Below are 7496 nucleotides of genomic sequence, written 5' to 3'. Positions count from 1 at the left end.
TTTTGCATTCCTTAACCCAAATTTCTTCCAAAAAAAGAGTCTCTCAGAACATATTTTTTCAAAACTTAACCCCGAGCCCGCCAAACTTAACCGCTCAAGATGCAATCGAAAAAAGTGCATCCGATGCACTTCTCGGCCGAATGCATCTCAGACGACGGCTGCATTCCTTCAGCGCTGGATTTTCAACCCTCCCTGGTCCTCGTCCGCCTCCCGGCGATGTCCAGTCCTCTACAAAGAGATCTTTTGTTCGGGGATTCTGTTCTCCTCTCTTACCGCTGCCGTCATCGTTTGCGCTGCAATAAAAATGCATTTTTCGCCAATATTAAAATATTAACCTCGTTCGATCTCGCTCACTCTCTTACGAGTTTGTCTCGTTCTTTCCCTCCAGCACTGGCTCCTTCAAGGTCTCTCTCTCTCTTCTCTCTGTTTGGTGGTTCATACTCGGTGCAACGACGAATACTGCATTTGGCTGAAAATGCAGTTTGCACATGCGATTCAAGATTGAAGAGTAGAGGTGAAAACTCAAAACAACGTTTAAAGCAGAAAAAACAAACCTCCAAACTCCCATGCAGCAAAACCAGCACGCACTCGAAAACCGCGTCAACTTCCACGAACGTGTAAGTTTGACAGATCGCCACCTCATCGATGCATCGCCTTGCTCCCGAAGTCGAGTGTGTGCGGCTCACTCTCTTGACGAGTTTGGCGGTGTACAACTTTTTTTTCGTCGCCGTTGTGTTCCTTGCTGTTTGTGTGTGCAATTGCAATTGTCCCCTCGCTCTTGTATCCTTCCCTCCTCGTCATGGAAGTCACTGAAAGGGAGAGGATGGAAAAAATGCATCTTGCACTCGGGCTGGTTGCACTTGTTAGGGGAAGTTTTTTTTTTTTGTTGTTTTTCAAAATGCATTTGGGAAACTGTCGAAAAAGGGTACCCTTAAAATGAGGGGATTTTGGACTTGTATTATTTGAGAACAACTTGAATAATGGTGTTTGAACGTCATTACGAGGCGACTTTTGACTTAAAATAAATATTGAAAAAGAGGGTGCACTTTTCTGAAGAGATGATATCCCTGAAAGACTACCTTCGGGAAGTCACGTGTTTTCGCTTTTCTTACAAGTGTCCTTACAAAGTACACGTACGGGACTGCCGGTGGGTTAAAAGATTGTGTAAAATTTAGTTCAGCTAATGGTACGTTCGTTTGAACAGCCAGTGCGGCACTGAGTGCCACACTCGTCGGTGCCAGTTTTGGTTCAAACGAACATTCTTTTTCAGTGTGCATGGAACTCGCATGAAACTGAAAAAATATCGAGTGCGGCACTAGAGTTTCAGTTCCAAGATGGCGGCGAAACTCGTGCGGAACTAGCGCGAGTTTCTTCAAACAAACACTTTGACAGCTCTGAGTGCGGCACTCAGTGTGGAACTATCCATCAAACGAACGTACCATAAGTCTCCATTTCAATTGTTAACAACCTTTGATGATTGTTTTTTAAAGTACTATTTTGACATTTCCAAAATTTTAAAACATTGGCAAAATTAAATGGAAACACCAAACCACAACAATTACGTCGTTCGTTCCGTCTGGCAGATGCGTGCTGTCCTTGAGGATCATTGCACCGAAACCGGTAATTTTGAGCTGTTACGATCATCCGCCATTGCATCAGAGACCACTGACAGAACACAGTTTTGTTCTGGTCATGTGTTCGCTAAACTTTCGCTGTGTAACCCTTAAACGTCACTTGGCATTTTTAAAGCGCTCAAACTTTGATGGTTTTGGACAGTTTAACCTCAAACTTTAACAGTATGTTTTTCAGGAATGAGCACGTTGAAAAACTGATAGACTTTTGAAATTCAGCTAGTTCAAGCTTTATTTTCAGCGAAATTCAATTTCGACCGCCATATTGTGTGTTTACATTCGTCTTTTTTCGGCCTGCATCATCGTCTTCTTTTGGGACCCTCAAGGCCCGCAAATTGTCGTCGGTTTCCCCCTCCTCTCGACTGTCTGGCTGAATTGGGGCCCTTTCGCTTTCAATGTGCCGTGCCGCCACCAGGCGGCCCATTATTCGGTGCATACAAGCATGCTTTAAATGCACGAAAATTGCATCCCAGAATGCACTTTTTCGTTCCATTCCGGTTGCCAGTCTGGGCTTGTTTTTTTCGGCCCACAAATAACACACTTTCCGGTGGCGGAACGTTTGGAGGTTGGGAACAGGGAGAGGAGACACCCGAAAAATTGCCCCCTCAGACCACTCCAGACGGCCAGACTTCTTCCGGCAACAACCAGCGTGTTTACTTCATGTTTTTTTTCACGAGGAAACACTTTGCGGTCGTAATTTTTGAAATGTTGACAATAACCCAAATTTTGATAACTTTGAATGATTGTGCAGTTTGACAGATAAACACAGTTACATAATCTTAAACAAAATTTACTCGAATTTAGTTTGAAAAGTATTTATCAAAGGAAAAAAATCTAAGCTAAATTCTAGTAAATTTAGTTAAAGATTTTGTAAACGTGTATATCTGTCAAACTGCACGATCATTCAAAGTTACCCAATTTTGGGTTAGTGTTGTAGAGTCTGCGTCAGAGTAGGATTCGGAGTCGGAGTAGGTACTATGTATTAGAGGATCTGGAGCACGATTTGGAGTCGAGTTTCGAGTTTTCTATTAAAAATCTCCCAAAATCTGATTGACAAAACACGTTTAATCGATCTTTCTAAATCGGATCCTTTTCACATCAAAACAAATTTAGATAAATTTGCTTTTAATGCATTTTTACTGATATTTCGCCCCAAGTGGGTCCCAAAGAGTTCCGTCCCAATTACGGGGCGGCCCTTTTTCCCGTCTGCGGTCGAGTCATGGACGAAAAAATGTAAAACAAAAACGACGACGACGAGTACCCACCGAAATAATCGCTCTTCGGGTACTTGGTTAATTCACTTTCCAAGGTCTTTCGACGTCGTCGTCGTCGAGGTTTGGCATTCAGCCGGAACGGGACAACCGGACGGGGGAGTCGAGACGGGTCGGTCTGCTGGAGTTCGTCTCTTTTCGTTGGCGATGCCTTCTTTTTGAAGTTTTTCGATGTCTGGGTTGATGTTCTTGGGCTGTTTTGGGTAAATTTTAGCAACGTGTAAAAATGACAGCTTGACAGAAAAAAAGGAAATCTGACGTTTTGCCACCTTTCAGGGCCACAATCTTGACCATCACGACACCTCCAACCCGCTGATCAAAGATTAAAGCACTCAAAGGGCACTTCCACTGCAACGAAGAGGGAGAGAGAGACCCCCATCGGCGCACACAAAAATGGCGCTGACTGAGCGATTCTAATTCACGTCAATCAAGTGACGGCCGCGCTGCCGCCGATGAATTAAATTAAAATTTGAATTGATCATTAATTCTAGTTGTAGCACAGACTACTCGTACTCCGCAACCTTAAGCCGGCTCGACAGGCTACTTCATCTTGGACCCAACTCCAGCGCCAGCAGCCGCTTTTGTTCGGCTTCCTTGTCCTATCAATTGTGTTTTGTTATTGGCAACGGCGCGGCCAAGGTTGGCCCGATTGGTCAATCTACTCGAACTATCGCACTTACTCTCAATAGGGAAAGCTGTCAAATCTGGACCACTCTGTTGAGAAAAGTCAAATTTCACACATGTCACAAGATAAATTGACAGAAGTGAAAATTAGGCATGTCCGGGTCGAAGCGACCCAACCTCCTAATCCTAGCCGATGGTCCGAGCATTCTTGACACGTCGTAACTTCGTGGAGTGCCGTTTGGTCACATCATTCCCACCAATTTTGCGAAAGGAATCTAACCTCACTCTGAGAGTGTATCTAAACGTCAGTGTGTGCACGACGCTTAATAAAAGATAGATTAATAAGAAATAAATTACGAGCAAACGAGTTTTGCCCCTTCCTGCCCCGCCAAATCCCGCGCAGTAGGCCACGAGTCCCGCCGTAACTGTCAGGTAGCGGCAGCATCCGTCCGTCATCGCAGTCGCCATATTTGCCGACTTTCGACACCACCACGCTAAACCACCTCCTAAACATGGCCTGCTTTGATTCGGTCGACCTCTCGCTCACTCGTGTGGTGAGGCTTAAGCCTGTTGCGATTGGTTGATTAGATCGACACTTTCGGGCGCTTTGGCTGTGTTGGTGTTGCCGCCAAATTTAAGCCCACAAAGTTGTGGTCGTGCGATGTGGTTGGCTTGGAATAGCTGGAAAATTGAAGGTTACATTTGATGAATGGTTAATGGCGCTGGAGTTGTTGTTATTGTGCGGGTTGACGGAATAACTAATCGTGCTTTGGGAGAGACACTTTGTTCGGCGTTGAAATGCGCGAAAGCGTGGTCCATGCTGGCAACGCTGACCTTGACAGTAGGTAACAATGTGACAGGTGGAAAAATAGTCCTAGGAAACTGTTAAATGAGTAGTTCTTTCGTTAGAGTGTATGCTTTTTGATGTCAACAAAAGGCTGTCACTTTTATAGACCGTTTTTCAGCTTCTGATGAAAAATAACAAATTGTAAAGGCATGTAATTAAAGCCTGACCAGTGACACAGATTCGTATTTGTTCAAGCTCCAATTCACGTAAACCTTGACAGTCGTTTGACAAAGGAGCAGACAAAAACCCGAGCCACCACTCCCGTGGCCACCGTCTAATTGGCATTCATCTAATGCGCTAAGGTGAAAATGAAGGATTCTAATAAATTACCGTGCCCTCGCCCGTTTCCAACCGTTTTTGTTGTTTCTTGCCAGCCAAGGAGGCTGTGCGGTGGCGCCGGAGGTCGGGAGCTGTGACAGGCCGGCTTGCTTTGCTGAATTCCGAATCAGTGCTCGCTCGCGGTTTAAAATTCATGGTCACCCGGGCGCACTCACACGCCGAGTACTTTCGGTTTCACGCGGCTGGCAACACTGGCAAAAAGTGACACACCCCTCGTTGCCCCCGCCGCTGACAGCTTCTTCTAATGACTTACCCCTCGGTGCTTGTGAGCATGATTTACAGAGCCCGCGCGAGCGCAGCTCGCGGAGAGTGATTAAATTTCAGATATCAACGCGCGGGCAAGCTGATTTATTCGATGGACCCCTCGTAGGAGGTCGAGGGGTTCGGATTGATTACGAGGGGGTGATTTGAGCGAAAAAGAAGGCTTACTCACCTAATTGATTTGATGTTTGCCGCCAATCACCGACGAGTGAGATGCAGGATTTGTCGAGCGGAGGACCCTCGTCTCGACAGAGCGATTCGATTCCGGCAGGGGCGCAGGAATCCGCTCGCAAGTGGCACCACAGGGTTATTTGTCACCGGGCCGGCCATTGTTCGAACGGATCTCGTCAAGGATCAGCCACACTGATGGGATGAAAATTAGGGTTGCATTACGAGCGCACACAATTAGGCGACCGTGAGAGAGGAAGAATGTAAATTGAGCTGATCTTGTGTGAGTAATGCAGAAATCAATGAGACGAATCAATTAAAGTATTCCACGATGGGAAATGGGTAAATAATCACTCAAATGTCATCAATATTGATTTCACGTGCGCTTTTGACAGATGTCACCAAGATTCTTATTTCAAGCGAGCACTCTCATCCTAAAACACTCAGATTTTGTTCAAATCTCAATTCTGGAGTTTTTTTTAAAGGTCCAATAAACCAAATTTTTAGTTTTTGCTTTTTGGGTGATTTTTAATACCCCTGACTCAAGGCGGTTTCAAAAACACCCAAAAAGCACAAACTGGATTTTTTTTTGAAATCAAATATGTCTTTATTGAGCTTTCTTATTAATAATTACATTTCATTTACATTCTAAGTGATATGGCTACATGCTCATCATCTTTGTTATATTTTTCGTTTTCTTATTAACTGTTCACATTCATTTATTTACTTCAAATTGTTTTACATTTTTGCATTGAATCAAATACATTTGGGAAGCAAAAACTGGAAATTTCAAAAAAACTCCAGAATTGAATTTCAGTAAATTTGGATAACAATTATGAATTATTGACAGCTCGTAGCATTCACATATTTTTATTGAAAACTACACATTCATAATTTTATTAAACCCTGCTCGTACTGGTATCGTTTTCAATATCCTGCCAAGTGAATCCTTCTCGAATCATCAAAGAGTACGACGAGATTTTAATCCGCTATGCAAAAATCTACTCAACTGAAATAAACAAGCGTTCGCTCGTTTTGCTTGTCTTGTGCATTCTTCACAAAATAAGCACTTTTCTCGCTCCTCGAAACTCCAGAAGCAAAACTTCGATAGTGTTACAATCCTCTCCTGCCTCCTCTCCGAATCTGCCCAGACACTAGCTCGTTTTTCGGAATGCACAAAACTGTGAAAATTTAATCAGAGCGGAATATTTATATGCAAATTTGTTGCCAGCTCATTGAGCCAAGTGACGGCGACGACAACGACGACGCTCGTTCTTTAAGGTTAGGTGGCGCTCTGATTATGATATTTTGAAACGAACGTCGATCACACGCGCACACAAGACTAAACCAGCTGAACTTCTTTGTAGATTCGTGGTTGGTGGCACGGAAGACAGAGTGGACGGGGAGGGTCGTTTGGGAGGTTATCACACGCTTCGATAGCGTGTTTGGAGCACACCAGGAAGATCGGCCCGGGTTGCTGCCGTTCAGCTTTCTTCCTGGTAGCATCCTCAGGTATTGATGCACTGATTGGAAGACTAAAAGGGACGAGGATGGTATGCAGATAGAGTGATTCTAAATTTATAGATATGATTTTAGAAGTTATTGGCACCACTGTTTAAACTGAGTTTAAGTACTCGAATACAAAAATACTCGCGTTTTGGCAAATTCAAATCAAAATATTGCATTATACATGCATTATTGCAAATACAAAATACAAAATAAAAATACAAAATACAAAAATACAAAAATACAAAAATACAAAAATACAAAATACAAAATACAAAATACAAAATACAAAAATACAAAAATACAAAAATACAAAATACAAAATAAAAATACAAAAATACAAAAATACAAAAATACAAAATACAAAAATAAAAATACAAAATACAAAAATACAAAAATACAAAATACAAAATACAAAATACAAAAATACAAAAATACAAAATACAAAATACAAATACAAAAAAAGTAAAATACAAATACAAATACAAAAATAAATGCAAAAAAATAAAAATACAAAAAGGTAAAAATACAAAAATACAAAAATACAAAAATACAAAAAATACAAAATACAAAAATGAGTACAATACAAAATAAAAAATACAAAATACAAAAATACAAAAAGTACAAAAATACAAAAATACAAAATACAAAATCATTGTTATCCGAGCATTCGTTGGTGAAGGTTGTCTGAATCAACATGACTCGTCGCGTCCCGGCGCAAAACGCCGGCAATATTGCCCTACCTGCGGCTCAAGCAGGCAAAAAGTGGGAATTTCCAAAAGGAAGGTTGAGGCCTCAACTGATGGCCAAAAACCGGGGATTTCAAAGGAAGGTGCTTTGGAAGTGACA

The 7496-nt window shown here is 42.3% G+C and overlaps 1 long non-coding RNA gene across 1 annotated transcript; it reads right to left on the bottom strand.

The window, feature by feature from the left end:
- On the bottom strand, window positions 1-796 carry LOC119765923. The gene is made up of 3 exons (XR_005276934.1): window positions 555-796; window positions 363-469; window positions 1-293 (listed from the first exon to the last, which is right to left on the bottom strand). It is a non-coding gene; the product is annotated as an uncharacterized LOC119765923 (long non-coding RNA).
- Window positions 797-7496: the final 6700 nt, after the last annotated feature.

This window comes from Culex quinquefasciatus, chromosome 1 (genome assembly GCF_015732765.1).
Source record: "Culex quinquefasciatus strain JHB chromosome 1, VPISU_Cqui_1.0_pri_paternal, whole genome shotgun sequence".
Lineage (NCBI taxonomy): Eukaryota > Metazoa > Arthropoda > Insecta > Diptera > Culicidae > Culex > Culex quinquefasciatus.
Note: the sequence above shows the minus strand (reverse complement) of the source record. Positions and strands in the feature narration are given on the sequence as shown.